The sequence below is a fragment of the Acinonyx jubatus genome, chromosome A1 (genome assembly GCF_027475565.1).
Source record: "Acinonyx jubatus isolate Ajub_Pintada_27869175 chromosome A1, VMU_Ajub_asm_v1.0, whole genome shotgun sequence".
In the NCBI taxonomy this organism is placed as follows: Eukaryota; Metazoa; Chordata; class Mammalia; order Carnivora; family Felidae; genus Acinonyx; species Acinonyx jubatus.
The window spans coordinates 163,174,219-163,192,361 of NC_069380.1; positions in this window are offsets into that span (position 1 = coordinate 163,174,219).

Sequence of the window (18,143 nt, forward strand, 5' to 3'; positions counted from 1 at the left end):
GATTTAGTCCATATCCCAAGAAATGCAGACAACTTTGAATACTTTTTTTTTATCCTCTTCTATGAACTTGTTGGCAAGTTAACACTGAGGAGTCTGCATGCAATAAAAACATGTGTTCCCCATTCTTTCCTAAAACAAGTAATTTGTCAGGAAACAGATTTTCTATTTTCGTGAACTTGTCCATTTTCATTTTCATTTTAAGGTCTATGGGATCCCCTCATACACCTAGTTAGAGATCACTTCACAGGACTTTATACTACCAATCGTACAGTTCTCGATAGTTTATCCTATTCTGGCTCTTGGACATAAGCCTGTTCTACAACTTAAATGACCTTTACTTTTTTGTGTTTCCACAGTAGGTGCAGGCTGTGCTTTCACTCTTCCTTCTTACTAACTAATGCACATGTACCCATAAATCCAGATGATCTGTTCTGGTTTTTTTTGTTTTGTTTTTGTTTTTGTTTTTGTTTTTTTTACTGATTCTGTTTCATTTATTACACTAAAGTGAATGATTCTCCTTTTATACCACCAGGCCTCCTGAGTTCCATTTCAACTATCTACAGGAAAAACCCACAAATATGTATTTTCATTCACACAGGTAGTCTACAAAAAGAACATCATTTTTTTTCCCTTCCAAGACAAGTCAATGATTGTTTTAATCATCCATGAAGTCAGATTTATCTTCAGTTCTTGAGCCCCAGTATGTTTTAGTCACCTAAAATAAATTCCATCAGTAAAATGACACCGCACTCCTTTCAGGTATTAATGTTATTTGACAAGTAGGAGTCTTACCTCGCACCTGCTACTTTTGTTTCCATGTCTTATGATGTGAATAAACAACTTGAAAAAGATAAAACTTCTTTCAAATTACTATATGGAATTCTTAATACATTACTGATAATAAGTGTGAAATTGATAGGGCAAGTACTATGATGCCTTTAAATACATGGCTGTAAATACTAGAAAATTGATAAGGCAAGGAAAATAGTAAAATAATGAGATAGGAACAAGGGCTAGCTAGGTGGATGACAATACAAGAAAAAAGAAATTAATTTAAATAGCATTAAGAAGACTGAATTAGTAAAATTATTTAACTGAAATTCTAGTACTTCAAAGGAAGTTAAATATCTATAATTTTCTTCCTTTAATTTTGACTAGAGTGACCTGATCTTCTGACATATTCAACTTTGTATCTGATTTCTCATTTACACACTCCCTATCAGCTGCCAAAATAATTTTAAAGTTTGATGAGATATGTAAAATCCCTGTGGCAAATTCCACAGGAAGATAATTTTGAGTATTCACTAGAAGAATTATGTATAGAGCTTGCCCAATTATGGTGACTCATAGGGTGAGGGAAGAGGAAGCTAAAGAAAAAGTTAAGCTAAATAATCTCAGAAATTTGGTGCTGTGTATGTCGATGGTTAACGCATTCTTCTTCTTTTGTAAAATTTGTAAAGTGATGTTTTATTGGACACCATCATTGTCCTCAGCAGTGCATGTCTCAGAGATTAGGGATGTACAGAATATATGCCAATCTTGCCATAGTAATCATTTATAATCCTCCACAATGAATGCTAGTACTTAAGGCAATGGCTTTATCTATATTTTGGTCAATTGCATAAATTGATACTTTACTTCATTACTTCAAGTTCCTAACTTGAAGTAGCTAACCTTAGAACTTCCTGATTTAAGTATGTACTCATGTTCAAAAGCTTTGGTTGGAAGAATTTTAATATGATCAAGTCTACATTTAAATTGAAGTCTCTCTCTGATGGAGTGTAGGTCCTGAAACCAAGGAATTCTTGGAGGTTTCTAAGTTAATGTTGACCATTGTCCAATTTTATAATGATTGTAGTAGTTTCCTAGGGCTGTCATAACAAAATACCACAGATTGGATGATTTAACAGAAGTTAATTTGTTGACAGTTCTGGTGGCTGGAAAGCAAAGATCAAGGTGTTGGCAGATTGGGTTTCTTATGAAGTTTTCCTTTTGGATTGCAGATGCTGTCTCCATGTAGTGTTCTCACATGGTCTTTTCTATATGTGCATCCCTGCTGTCTCTGTGTGTGCCAAAATTTCCTCTTAGGACAGCAGTCAGATTAGATGAGAGCCCATCTTAAAAGCTTCATTTTTAAACAAAATCACTTCCTTAAAGGCCCTCTCTCCCAAGCAGTTATATTCTGAGGTACTGGTGGTGAGGGCTTTAACTGAATTTGAGAGATAGGGATAAAATTGAGTGCATAACACTTGACCCTCTGAACCCCCCAAATTCATGTCCTTCTCCCATGCAAATTTGATTCCATTCCAACAATACAAAAGTCTTGACCAATTCCAGCATGGATTTTAAGGCCTAAACTTCATCTACATTAAAATATAGTTGAGACACAGAAGGTATGATTCCTCATCATTCCTCTCCAACTGTGAACCTGGGAAAACCAGATAAGTTATTTGCTTCCAGAATACAGTGGTAGTGCTGGCATAAGATAGACATTTCCATTCCAAAAGGAAAAAAAAAAATTGTAAAGAAACAAAGGGTCACAGGAACCAAGCAAATCCAACACCTAGTGGGGTGAAATCATAGATGTGAAGGATGAAGAATAATCTTTTTTGTCCGAAGGCTGTCCTCTGAGCCACCAGAAGCCACCACTTCCAAACCCACAGTGCAGTAGCCTAGTCCTCTGAAAGAAAGGAGGCAGAACTAAAGAGGAGAAAGTCCAACAGCCTTCTTTCATTTGGTGTCATCTCTGTCTCCATTAACCCAAACTAGCACGGTTTCTACTGGTGCTGCTAAAACTCTATTTCTGTTTTCTGATAAGATGGCTGATTAAATCATGAATTCTCTATCAACTGAGTGTATAAGCACAACCTTGATGTTCTCTTCAGGACATGCTCCCTTATTTTTTGCACTATGCATTAGCTGAGAATTTTCCAAATCTTGAAGTTTAGTTTCTTTTTGCTTAACAATTCCTTAACTTCATAAGTCTCCTCTCAGTTTTTACTACAGGCAGTGAAGAGAAACCAGGCTTCAACACATTCTACATTCTTAGCTAAACATCCAACTGTATCTTTTACAAATTCTACTTTCAGTGAAACACTGGAACACAATTCAGTTCTTTGCCACTTTTTAACAGAGATCACCTTTCATCCAATGTCCAGAAACATAATCCTTCTTTCCATCTGAGACCTCTGCAGAAGCACCTTTCACAACAACGTTCTCTACTAACAGTCTTTGCAAACAATCTAGGTTTTTTTCTGAAATGTACCTTAAAACTCTTCCATCATCTACCCATTACCCAGTTCCAAAGCCTCTTCACATATTTTGGTATTTGTTTCAGCAGCACCCATGTTCCTGGTATGAAAATCTGTATTAAGGTTTTCCAGATAAATAGAACCAACAGGTTATGTACATGTGTATAAACATATGTTTATATACCCACACATATAAACATAAGTTTGTGTATGTGTGTGTATATATATGCATATGTATATATACACATTTATATATGGAGGGAGAGACATTGAGGTTTATTTGACTTAGGTCATGAAAATGTGTAGGTTAAGTAAATCCAAAATCTGTAGAATAGGCTGGCAAGCTGGGGACCAGGGAAGAGTTGGAATTTGAGCCCAAAGACTGATGGCAGGCTTTCTTTTATTTCCACAGAAGTTCAGTCTTTGTTTTATTAAGGCCTTCAATTGTATGAGGCACCCACATTCATGTCATGAAGGGTAATCTGCCTTACCCATTTAAATGTTAATCTCCTCAAAAAAAAAAAAAACACCTTTATAGACCTCTATAATGATCTTTGAAGAAATATTTGTGCAACATGGCAGAGCCATATTAACATACAAAACTAATAATCACTATTAAACTATTTTTTAGTTTGTAATACTTACTTGATAATACTTAGAATTTATTTGACCTTTAGCTTTAGATGTATATTGAATTGATGTCTTTGAACTTCCTTAATTATTACAAGCCTATATATAGAGCTATTAGAATTAGCTTCCAAGACATGAGCAGAGCCATAGTCATAAACAGCACATCATGGAAATCACCTGAACTTGTCCCAACTTGATTAGTTAATAGTGTCTGCTTTCATTTCATTTTATTCCAGCCCAGGCTGTATCAAACCCAGCACAGAGAAATCATTAAGTAATTTTTATCACTTCATATTTTTATGATCTTTCTGAAATTTTGACTTAGGTAATTTGGTTGTGGTCCATCTGAATTATTAGGTGAACTGACCACACAATTCTGACCAATTCTGCTTTGTTCTCTTTTTATTCAATTTTACATTGATACATTTTGCATCTATAAGAAATAATGTAATTTAGGGGTTTTTTTTCAGTCAATTGTTTACTAAATTGAAGTATATAATAGCACACAAGCAATAAGAGAGGCCTCATTTTTTCCAGGTAATACTATATACCATTTACCGATTGGTATGCCAACAAGAAATTGTAGTATTTAGTTGTGTAAGACACTGACAAAAAGCAATTCAAGTAGAACTGGCCTCACAAAGAACTATAAAATTATGCATGGACTGTATAGATAATGATATTTCACTTAATTTGATTTCATATATAATTCTTATTTACAAGGAAATAGGGTAACAGCACAATATCTTGGTGATTACAGATTCTTAAAGTGCTATACCAACAAGATCTGTATATGTCTGTGCTGCATATAAATAATATTATATTGTCTGATGATTTTATACTGTCAAAGGATACTGATGTACCTCTAGATAAAACCTGTCAGAATAAGTGAGAATATGTAATCTAATCATTCTAGGTAAAAGTGAGGCCAGTGTCATCTAAACCTTTTTTTCTCTTGGCTTATTTTGCTTTGTTTTTTACCTCTAAAAGACCTCACTTTTGCTTGACTTAGAAAATCATACATAAATGGAGGACTATTATAGGATTTTAAGTATAATGTTTGCAAACAGACAGTTGTGTCTAACATGATTGGAGAATGTTGCAAGATGTATCTACATCTATGGAAGTTCAACTAATCTGTTGAATTATCATTTATTATCTCTGAAACATAGTGTCTTCTGTTGCCTGAGATCATTTGTGAACATATATTAACAAAGGAAAGCAAGCTAAAACCTTGAGAAATAATAATTGGCATGTTTTCTCTGATTTTCTGCATTGATAATAGCCCTACATCAGATACAATGAACATCAAAACATGCTATAGGTATATCCATGTAAGTTTCAATAGAAGAGACATGTAATTTATTTTCCTATTATACATATTAAATACTCCCATACAGTATTATAGAAAACAAGTCCTTAGGGGAGAAGATTTGAAATAAAATGTATGTTCATTGAAAAGCCACTTGTTTCAATGACTGTATATTATTTTCATGGCAGGATTATAGGAGATTGTTAACATGGAGTACATTTAATAGGTTTAAGAGGAAAAGGAAATAGCAAGGCATTTAGAGACCAAAGTTTCAAAGGGGAGAATGCTGCAGTATGTTATTTTTGTTTAGCAAAATGATACAGAAATTGTATGGCCCTATCTATACTTGGCTGTCATACTGTCCAGAGGTATAAAATAAGGCTAAAATATTTCTAAGTCTTATAGCCATTGTAGACATTTTAACAAAGAGAATATTATACTTGATACCTGTCAAAGTGCACAATTATGATCCTCCTGATTTGCCTGTTACATAATCAGAAAATTTACATTTTAAGATAAACAATTCATAAGTTTCTTGAGGACAGGAATTCGCTTATATGTATATGTATTAATTGCTCACAACATTTTGTAAGCTGCTAGACATGTGAAAATTAATCAATATATATCTGATTATGGATTAACATTTGAATAGATAATTCTAAATCAGCAGAGTTTCTGTTTTAAACAGAAATACACAAAGGAAAATCACAAGTTATATAAAAAGAAATCCAAGGATGATATTTAACATTTGAAAGGATTCCATTAAATAGGACATTCAATAGTACATTACTATGGGAAATTACTTAGCATATTTATTTATGTATAGTTTTATGTCCAATTTGCAATAATTATATCATCATGTCTAATGAGATGATGATTTTGGATTTTTCCCCCAAAAGTAAAAATCTATGTTTTGTTTCTGATGAGAACAGTAAAACAAAATTCTAGGGTAAAATGGCACTGTCAGCACTGGTCTTAAATTCTGCTTCCACCGCAACTGCACAGATAAAATATGAGAGAAGCACATTTTATAATAATTAAAAATGCATAACCACAATGATAAACAAAATAAAGATGGGATGAGCAGGAACACAGAGACCATCTGGGACTGAAACAAAGGAACTTTTGGGTTCCAAGATGTAAGAAGACTTAGGCCTTAGGGAGTTTGACTCCTATAGGCTAAAGAAGACTTAAGTTGACCCAAATGATAGATGACCATAGTATATGTCAGTCACTGTAACTAAGAGGTAGACAATATCTGGAGGAAAAAAAAAACACCAGAAAAAGTGCACCCATTTATAAACTTCAATACCTAAGGTAGTTGGAAATCAACAGAGAAGATTTACAGTAGGAGTAACCAAAGCTGATGACTGAATTTCCAATATACTAAATATCATCTTGTATAAGAAACTCCTGTCATCTACTAAGAACCAAAAAAAAATTTTTTACATGGAAATAAAAAGAAACAAAATAAAAAACTAATTCTGCATTTGGCTTTTGGACCCAGTATTATATTCATAGAAACTTGGTAGGAGAAGGAGAAAAACAAGAAAAATGGAATGATAACAAAATCTGCCACCACAGAGTAGCATGTATTATCACTGACTGCCCTTTGCTCCACATAACCTTTTCTAGGAAGTCTATAATTAACAACCTTGAAAGATATAGACAGTATATATAGAGCAAAGGGAAAGAATGTGGAGTCTGATTCCCTAATCAGCTCACGGATGCTTTCCTGTATGGCTGCTCACCATTGCAAGAGGAGGCATCCATCTGGGCCCATCCATCATCGCCCCTCTACTCTTGGGATGCAAGAAGAACTGATGGAATTATGCTGGTAACTATGAAAATGGTGTGGCTTTGATTCGCAAGTCTCATGGACACTGACTGAACACATAAAATTATAGCAGGCTAATTTGTTAGATTGCAAATAGAGACTTAAGCAACAAGATGGTGGTAAATTTCCTGGGGTTTTTTGCCTTACATATCCCAAACAGAGTGCTGGAGAAGCCTACAACCTAGAATTGTCAAAGTGTGCAGACAAAAAAAATGCCTCAACAAAAACATATTCTTTCCAAACAAAAACCATGAAAGGGGCAGCCTAGCCGGACAAAATATTTAGGCAGTAACTACTCTAACCAAAAACCACAGAAAATACTGCGGTCCCGTTCCCATCCATGACAGCAAAGACTGAGTGGGAAGCCACAGACTTTCATGAAAGGTACAACAAGGCACTCAAACTTCCTGCCAGGGTATTGCAGCATAATACTAAATCTGTCTGTATTTCAGTTAAAAATCACTCTCCATCTCAGAACCAGGGAGATGTCAAATGGAGTGTAAAGACAATAAATAGATGCGAACATGGAAATGACAGAGGTTAAAATTATCTGACAAATATTTTAAAGCAGCCATCATAAAAATAAATTTAATATGTGATTATAAACAAGCATTAAAAATGAAAAATAGCCTGAGCAGAGAAATGTCAGAAAAAAAATTGTAAACAATAGCCAAACATAAATTTTGTAAATAAAATATAATAACCAAAACAAACAAACAAAAATAATAGATGGTCTCAACATGAAAGTGGAGAGGACTGAAGAAAGAATTAGTGAATTTGAAAATACAATAATGGAGAAACAGATAAAATAGTCAAAAATAAACAAAAAACCCAGACCCATTTCTACAGGAATATGTGCAAATAAAGCTAAAATAATAATTGTGCCACTGGAGTTAAAGGATAGGAAGAACAGGACGGGGCTAAAAAAACTACTGAAATAAATAATGGCTGGAAACTTACCAAATTTTGCAGAAGATGCAAACCTATAAATTCAAGAACCTGAGCAAACCCAAATAGGAAAACTCAAATACTTATCAAGGCATATGTCATAAACTTCTAAAAATAAAGAAAAACAAATCTTGACAGTAGTAAGGGAGAAGAAGGTGTATTACCTACAGGTGAAAAAACAAAAAATAACAGATTTTTATCAGAAATCTTGGAGGCCAGAAGAAACAATCATGGCATTTTTTAAGGGGTGGAAGAAAGGAAATGTCAGCCTATATATAGTAAAAATATCTTTGGGAATTAAGGAAAAATTGAGACATTCTCAGATGAGAGAAAACTAAGATTATTTGTTGCCAGCAGACCTCTTCTAAAAGAAATGCTAAGGAGAGTGTTGTAAAGAACAAAGAAAACAGTAACAAAGTAACCATGGAACATGATGAAGGAAAAATAATGCAATAAGCAAAAATATGGGTAATAAAATTGATTGTCTTTCTCCTCTCGATGCTCCTAATATATATGTGACAGTTAAAGTAAAAATTTTAAAACACTTTGTGAAGGGGTTCTCAATTTATATAGCAGACATATATCTAAGATCATTTAAGTGGGGGAGGGTGAAGGGACACAAAGGGTGTAATATTTGTACACCTAAACTCCTATAATGATACCAGTAGACTGTGAATAAATTATGTATCTGATACCTAAAACAACTACTCAGTTACACACTCAGAAAACACTATGGAGATAAAAGTCACAGCATAGGAAATGCAGTCAATGGTACTGCAATAGCTTGTGTGGTGACAGATGGTGGCTACACTTGTGGTGAGCATAGCATAATGTATCAACATGTCAAATCAGTATGTTGTACACGTGAAACTAATGTAATGTGTGTCAACTGTACTTCAATTAAAAAATAACCCACTCTGGATGAACCCAAATGGAAGTCCAAAAAAATCATTTAACCCGTAGGAAGGCAGCAAAAATAAAGCAGAAAGAAACATAGAAAAAACAAAACAAAAATAAAACAGACTTAAGCTCAAACCTATCCCTGTTACATTAAATGTACGTGGTCTCAATATACCAATTAAAAGACTGATAAAGGCAGAATAAATTTTTAAAAATCTCCCAAATATATGCTGTCTATAGGAAAATCACCTCAAATGTAATAATATAAACAGGATGAAAAAATAGATCATGAAAATATTAAATCAGAAGTGACTTTATTGATAACAGATAAAGTAGGCTTCAGAATAAAGAATTGCATTAGAGAAGGACATTATACAATGATAAAAAATTAAAGAAGGGCATCCTGTCTACTGGAGTGGGGCAGGACTGGGTTCTCCTGAGAGATGTGGACAGTACCACATCCCCGACCATCTCAGTGTCACCAAGAAGTGGTCCTAATCCACAGCCATCACCTTTCAGGTGGATGGACCACACGGCTGCCATCTCTTGACCCAATTCTGGAACTGAAAAATTATAATCTCTGGGGAAAAAAATGAGTCTTTGGGCCAAGGTCTTATTAATGAGCAGCAAACATGAGCCTAGTGGTTTTCATACAGAATATCTGGGGCTCCAAACTCTTTAATATTTCATAGTCTAATCTCTGTCCTGTTGTTTCCTTTTCCATTACCCTGATAGGAACATGCAAGAGATTTCATGTGTTACAGAGGATATAAGATACTTTTTGGATGAAAGCATCAAAAACTAAAAATTATGGTTTGGAATCTGTGCTTCAGTATGAGATACTTGATGGGGGCTTTATCATGCAACATTAGTTTGCTTACCTTCTGTCAAGAGAATGATTGCCTAAATGTAAATGAAAAATGAGCTTTTTCATCTAAACACACTCTTAAAATAGCATTTTCTTCTGGGATTGCTGCTGAAAATAGACATTAAAATGAAGTAAAAGGTATTCATCAACTGCTACATGAAGTTGTATTTTAAAAACCTCTTTCTGGGATGTAACACCTTACAGTCCACCAGTTAAAGATTTTTTTTTTCAAATTACCTTTTTCAGAATATAATAGTCAAGCACTTTACATGTATTACCAAATACAGCATTACTATATTTGCATGTATAACCAAATACATGTAAATATCCTATCTATTTGATATGTGAGGAAACATTTAAGAAACGTGTCCAAAACCATACTCCCAGTAATGAGTGTAACTTGTATTTCAATTTCTGTATAATCTAGAAATCTTAACTGCTATGCATATATTTAATAGAATATTTTCAAAACACATAGAAGAAAAAATTGAATCCCATTACCCAGAGATGAAATAACCATCTTAAATATTTTTTCTTTTCATCTTTTTATATGTATATGCTTTTTGAACATACATTGAGACTGTATGAATACATAGTTTAGAGCTAAAAATTCTAACATTTAAAGATTGTGATGCATATTGCCAATGGCTTTCCAGAAAGATTGCAAAAACAGTAAGACCAATGTATGAGAGTGCCAATCTCATTTGCCAGCATTGAATGTTCTCTTCATTAATAAATGATTCATGATTCATATTTTAAAAAGAATAAAAGAATAATAATTCAAATTCTAAATTATCTCTTCAGAAAACTATATAAGAAGAACACTACTCAATTCATTTTGTTAAGAAAGCCTTACCTTAATGCCAAAACAGACATAAAAAAAAAAATAAAGAGAACCACCGTTTTATTGCTCATGAATATAGATCAATATCTCTTATGCAAAGATCTTTAAGAACAAATAGCAGCCAACAATTATACATCGTGATTGAGTGGGATTTGTTTCAGTGATGCAAGGCTGGGTACGTCTTCAAAAATCAATTAATGTATCCCACCATATTAAGAGGATAAAGAAAACTATCAATGCAGACAAAAGAATGAGAAAAAATAAAATTCACCACTTTGGTAAAACCATTCAGAAAAATAGGAACATGGGGCATCTCAATGTGGTAGATGGCAACTATAAAATATCTACAGCTTACCTTAAAAGATAAAATCCTTTCCTGCTAAGGTCAGTCCCATGAGTAGCTATTATTATCACTGTCATTCAATATAGTGATAGAAATTCTATCAAGTGCAATAAAGCAAGAATCAGAAATAAAACACAGATTGTTAAGAAAGAAATAATAGTGTCCTTACTTGAGGATGGTAGATTAGTCCCATCAGAAATATCTCACAGAATTTATAAAAACAAACTATTACTAATTACAACTATTCTGAGTCGTAACTAATAAGTCCAATTTTATTATTATTGATAAACAAGTGGGCACAGGAATGATAAATTAACTATCATTTACAATCCTAAACAGTGAAATAATTAGATGCATACATAATAATACTTATACAGGACTTGTATACTGAAAACTCATAATGACAGTGTACACAAAAAATACAACGTACAGGACTTGTTATACTGAAAACACATAATGTCAAAAGAAGTCAAATAGATCTAAACAAAGGGAGAGAGATACTGTCTATAGAATACTCAACATAGTAATGATGTCATCTGTACCCAAATTCTTGTATATATTCAACAGTATTCCCATCAATACTTTAGCAAACTTCTTTGACCCATGGACAAAATTATTCTAAAATGTATATGGAAAGTCAAACTTGAAGACTTGAGTAAGATTTGAAAATGAATCGAGTTGGAGGAATCAGTCTACCCAGTGTAAAGGATTTTTATAAAGCCATGTTAATCAAGAATATATAGTGTTGGTGGAGTGATAGAAACATAAATCAGGGGTACAGAATACACAAATATCCACACAAATACTCTCAACTGATTTTTGACAAAATTTAAAAGGCGATTTAGTGGAGACAAGAGCCTTTTCAGTAAATGAGGTGGGAGTAATTGGACATCCATAGGCAAAAAAAAAAAAAAAAAAAAAGCCTCAATCTAAGTCTCACATGTTATACAACAGTCAAATCAAAATAATTGTGTACTTCAATATAAAATATTGAACTCTAAATTTTTAGGAAAAAAACTTTGGGGGATCTAGACCTAAGCAAAGAGTACTTACAATTCACATGAGAAGCCCAATCCATAGAAAGAAAAAAAAATAATAATTGGACTGCATCAAAATTAAGAATTGTTTTTTATGTTAAAGAGCATGTTAAGTAGATGAAAATATAGTTTACATACTTGGAGAAGATACATGCAAACTATATATCCAACAGAAGACCACTATCTTGAAGATGTGAAAAAAAAAACAACCAGAAAACATTAAAAAAAACCATGAAATCCAGTTAGAAACAGGAAGAAGACATGAATAAACATTGCACTGAAGGGGAGACACAGATGGGTAATAAGCACATGAAAGATTTTGAAATCATTAGCCATTAGTAAATATAAATTAAAACCACAACGAGATACACATCTATCAGAAAAGCTAACTAAGATGTAGTAATAACACCAAATTCTGATGAAGATTTGTAGGAACTGGTACTTAGGAATGAATGTAAGATGGTGAGCCACTTAGAAAACACTTGGGAAGTTTCTGTAACTAAGGTAAAACCAGAAATTTCACCCAGAGAAATGAAAATATATGTTCACATAACACACATAAAACTTACAGCTGCTTTATTCATAATAATTAAAAACAGGAAACAACTCAGATACCCTTCAATAGGTGAATAGTGAAAGGAACTGTGGTACATCCCTATCCTGGAATATCATTCAGCAATATAAAGGAACAAACTATTGGCACATGCCGTAACTTGCATACATTTTTAGAAAATTATACTGAGTGAAATCCCAATAGTTTATATACTGTATGATTCCATTTATACAACATTTTTGAAATGACCGCATTATGGAAATAGGTTGTAGATTAGTGGTTGCTTGGGGTTAATGAGGCATGGGAGTTAGAATAAAGCGGTTGTGGTTATAAAAGTGCAAACTAATTGACCTTGTGGGGATGGAAATCTTTATCTTCACTGTCTACAGCTGTATCTTGATCACGATATTGTATTATAGTTTTGCAAGGTGTTACTACTGGGCAAAGAAAAAAAAATGGGGAAGCATACTTATCTCTCTGTATTATTTCTTATATTTGCATTTTAATCTAGAAATATGTCAAAATTAAAAATAATTTCAGAAAACTGAGTGAATTTTTGTGTAACTGAGGAAGTTTTGGGAGTCAAATTGATAATTCAAAGTCTTCAGGATAATTTCATTGAATTATCACACTTTTAGATTTACCTTGAGCAGACTTATTAGAACATTTAATTATTTATGAAGTTGGATTGCCTATTTAGTTGCCTGAACAAGATTCTGTACTATATTTAACCTACTAGGGAAAATGCATAATCATCATCACCATATTGCATACCAGTTTTTTTAACCATCTTTGTGTAGTACGGAATCCATTCAAAGACTTGTTTTGATTAAGAAGGGTAACCTCAAGATGAAATTCTTTGATGGCTGTTTATTGATTGTATTGCTATTTTTAGTCACACATGTGGGAAGGGGCATGGTTTTCAGCTTCATCTCAAAACAAACGTTCCAAATTAAAATATAAATGTGTGACATACCATATTTTTCAGAAGTGCTAGTGTCTCACTATAGCTAAAAATAACTTTATGAAACTACTACAACATACCTGCCTTAATTTGGGTATTGAATTCAAAATTTGTTAATACTATGACTTCTTTTATGCTATATTTGTGCACATTGCTATATGAAATACTGGAAATGTACTAAATTTGATAAATACCAGTGTACAAGTTCACCCTCCCAAATATTGAAAAATAAAATGAAGAAAAGAATACATTGCCTATCTCACAATGTAATTGTTAGAAATCAGTGGGAAAATCAATGAGAAGACAGTTTTTAAAAATATAATTTGCTCCATTCATGTTTGACTTACCACAAATATTCTCTCACTATTTAAATTGCTCACTGAGGTGTCTGACACTTTAATTGGACTGTGACAAGAAGTGTGTTTTATTTCATCTGTATTTCAAATCCCTTGCAGATTGTGTTCCCCAACTAGTTCACTAATTGTTGAGTGAATAAATAACTGGATGCATAGATAAGTTAATTTGATTATAAAAATTTCCAAATTGTCTACTTATAACCAACTTAATTTTGAAGCACATAAAAAGTACTATACTTTTTAAGTTAGATCTTGAGCCAAAGCCCAGTTGATATTTTTCTTTTTCTTAGCAAAAGGAGTTTAATTCACAAGGTTTATATGTGAAATCAATTTTTGAGCAGTATCTCTTTCCTGTGAACAGTGCAGTATATCATGTGAAGGGCATTTTCAATCATTTCACCCTCCCCTTAACCCTCACTGCCACCCCTAACCTGAGTCACTACGAACTTGGAAAGCCTGGCTTTTTTTTTTCCCGTAAGAGGATTGACCTGTAAGAATCACATATTTTTCTCAAGGTTGGAGGTGAACACTTTATTCATCAGGCAGTTTAACACATTCTTTTTCAAGTTACTTCCAAGTGCCTACCTTCAACAAATGGTCTTAGAAATGATGTTCAAAATAAACTTCAATAGTTCACTTTTGACTCATTTCCAGTCCTATTCCTAGGAAAGGATTTATTGACTTAATGTGTTAGTTCAGGTACTCTGCAGTGTGTTCACCAGAATGGAATAGGACAATAGATCTCCTTGAAGAGTAAAGGGCAGGGGAGCAGGGATAGGCAAGGAGAGCCCATTGACTGCCAAAAGGTCTGACACCTGTGAGAAAAGACCAGAAGGAGAGGAGGGTGGCACAGGCAGCCATCAACCAGGTTGATGGAAAGTCATCAAACCAAAGGCTCCAAGAAGAGTAGAAATAGCCCCACAATACATAGAACTTTGCAGGTGGAGATGTGGCGTCAGCACAGATGTCATTGGAGGTTCTGATGGGTGGCAGCTGGAGCTGGGAGTCCATTCTCTCTGCAACAGGCTACCTGAGAAGTGCCTATTCATAGCTGTGACATGTGGTTCTGAGGAGAGAATACAGAATTGTGCCTTTTAGGATAATTAATTTTGACTATTATTACATTTTTATCCTCAAGGAAAATAAACCTACTTCTAATCATTTAGACATTTAAATGCTATTTGGTCATCAAGTATAATGGGGAAGAGCATTACACTAACAAAATATTTCTTACTTAGGATATTCCTGTATATATCTTAGAGGACTTGGAATAATCTGTCATCATAACTCAGATGTCATTCGCTTATATTTACATTTAATGCCCTCAATTTATTCATTTTTAATGCCCTCAATTAAAAAAAAACTAGTAATCATTCATTAAATGGCCCCAAATCCCTAATTTAATTAGGATTTCTCATAGATAACAGACCTTGGCAGTATTCTGACATAAATAAATCCCGTGAAATACTTTTTATATAAATTGAAGCAGTGTACTCTGCGGGGAAACATTGTACTAGTAATCAGAGCTTAGATTTTAGAGTCAGAATTGGATGGATCTGTGGTGCTTCTGATAAGTAATTGCGTATTTCGATCTTGTTTCAATGTCTATTAAATAGAAAAAAATACCTACTTTTTAAGGTTTTGAGGATTGTTTAAGATACATTTTGTAAAGAATGTAGTGCAGTGTTGAGCAAATAGTACTCAAAAAATATACACTTGGGAGTCCAAGCATTGTTATCAGTTTTATCAAGATACCTTATTAAATTATAAGTTGGTATTTGTAGAAATTAGTATATCTCAAAAATTATTCAACATTTTAATAAGCATCTCTAACTTCTTAGTTGACAAATGGGGACATTAGTAATTCATATTGTTTTGTATATTATATGTATTATATACTGTATTATGAAAAGTAGGCTACAGAAAAGAATATGTGAGAAAATCATAAGGAAGATTTGCCATATATTTACCATACTGTACTGTGTTAATTGATACTGTGAGTTTCATACTGTGATTTTGCCATGTATTTACAGGATACATTGCCATTACCTATATCTATATTATCCTATATGATTAAAAACACTGTAGATTTTATATATAATGCTAACAATATAACTCAAAAATAGAAGATAATCATAAAAAGAAAATTATACTTATTTACAAGTATAATATCTCATTCATTAATGATAAAGTAGCTATATGAATGTGTTATGGTAGCCTAATATAATCAATACAATTGCTTCATGGTAGTCTAGCCTATATACTAATAAATACATTGATATAAACTTTTATGGATACTGTATTACAGTCACATTGATGATACAATATTGAAAATGTTACATTTTTTTTTAAAACACTTACCTGTGAGGACAGACTGATATACAGTTTCTTCAATTGTGAGAGAGAGAGACTCCTGGATGGTAATTTAATTCTCTAAAAGCAAAATTACAAAACATTAAGAAAACTAACACATTATATTGAATATTTTTCACCTCACACCTATGTAAAGATAGGCTATCCATTTTTATACAAGCCTTGAACATAAGGTCCTACACACTGAATACATGATAATTATGATGATGACGACTCAAAAATGTCTCTTCCAGTTCTTGCTGTACAGTTACTTGATTTTCACATGAAGACAATCCCATACACAAGAGATGTTTATGAACTGTAAGGCATGATGCTTACTTACTATTCATTAAGTGGCAGTGGAACATGTTAATGGTCTTCATCCATGTCATTGTCACCCTGAGTAGCTGAGGAGGAATAAAGGTGGTTGGTCTTGCTGTCTCAGGGGTGGCAGAAGCAAAAAACAAAAAGGGGGGGAGTAAATAGAAGGGAAGGCAGGAAATGCAGGCACACTTGGTATAACTTTACAGATGTACACTGTAATTATTATGTGGCTTTTTGCTTTTTAATTTCTCTAAAAATGTTTCTGTACAGAACCAAGCTATCTTCCACCTTTTGCTTTAGTTTCAGCACTTGTACCATAGATGGGTCCATGTTGTTAAAGAAGTCAAAGTAGTCTGGACAGAAAGAACCCTTCTTCCGTATTGTCTAATGTCAATTTGCTTCTGGTCACTGCTTCTGTTTTTTTTTTTTTTTTTCTCCTCATCTGGCACTGGTCCAAAAGTACTCTTCTCCATCAAGTCACTCTTCTGTTAATTATGCTGGTGTGGTGTCTATTAGCTCTTGTATTTCTCAAAGATCATATCTTGAAACCCATCACTCCCAATCATATTTGCCATATTGACAATCCCTAATGATTGCCTCGATTGGCTCTGTTGTAATTCATGTGAAGTCATACACAACATCTGGACACACTTTTTTCCGGGAAAAAAAAATGTATTTCAGTCTTTCTAGCTTTCATGGATTTTTCTCTAAATACTTTGGCAACCCCTCGATACTTAGAGATGTTGTGTTTGGGGGCATGTAGACTACTTTGGTGCCCATGGAGTTGAACTTGTGGGGTTCTGGGTGGCCAGGGGCATTGTCCAATATCAAAAGAACTTTAAAAAGTGTTCCCTTAATGGAAAGGTACTTCCTGTCTTGAGAGACAAAACATCAGTGAAACTGATCCAGAAAAATGGTTCTCATTGTCCAGGTCGTCTTGTACAACCAAAAGACTAGTAGATGATGTTTATCTTTTCCTTCAAGTCTGAAGGGTTAATAGCTTTACATAAAGGCAGTCCTGATCATAACCCAGACTGAATTTGCTCAAAACAGTAGAGTTAGCCCATCCCCACCATAAACCTTGTGTTTGCTTCTCTTCCTTACTAGTAAGTGTCCTTTGTGGAATTTTTTTCCCCAGAATACGATGCTTTCATCTGCATTAAAAATCTGTTCAGGACAATATCCTTTCTCTTCAGTCATTATCTTAATGGTGTCTTGTCTTAATGGAACTCATCTACTGCCTCTTGGTTGGCAGAAGCTGTTTCTCCTGTTAGCTTGAGATTTTTAAGCCAAACCTCTTTTTAACATTATCAAACTATCCTTTGCTGGCATTACATTTTCCAGCTTTAGATCTTTTACTTCCATTTTGCTTTATGTTATCATGTAATGATTTCACTTTTTCTCAAATCATATTAAAGTCTATAGGTATGTCATTCTTATAGCAATCCGGCATCCACATAAAATCTGCTTTTTTAATATAAGATAAATTATATAATCCAGGATAATGTCCTTATTTTAAAATCCATAACTTAAATTATATCAGCAAAGTTCACTTTGCAATATTATACAACATATTCATAGATTCCAGGGATTTGGGAGTAGAAATCTTTGTGCAGACATTATT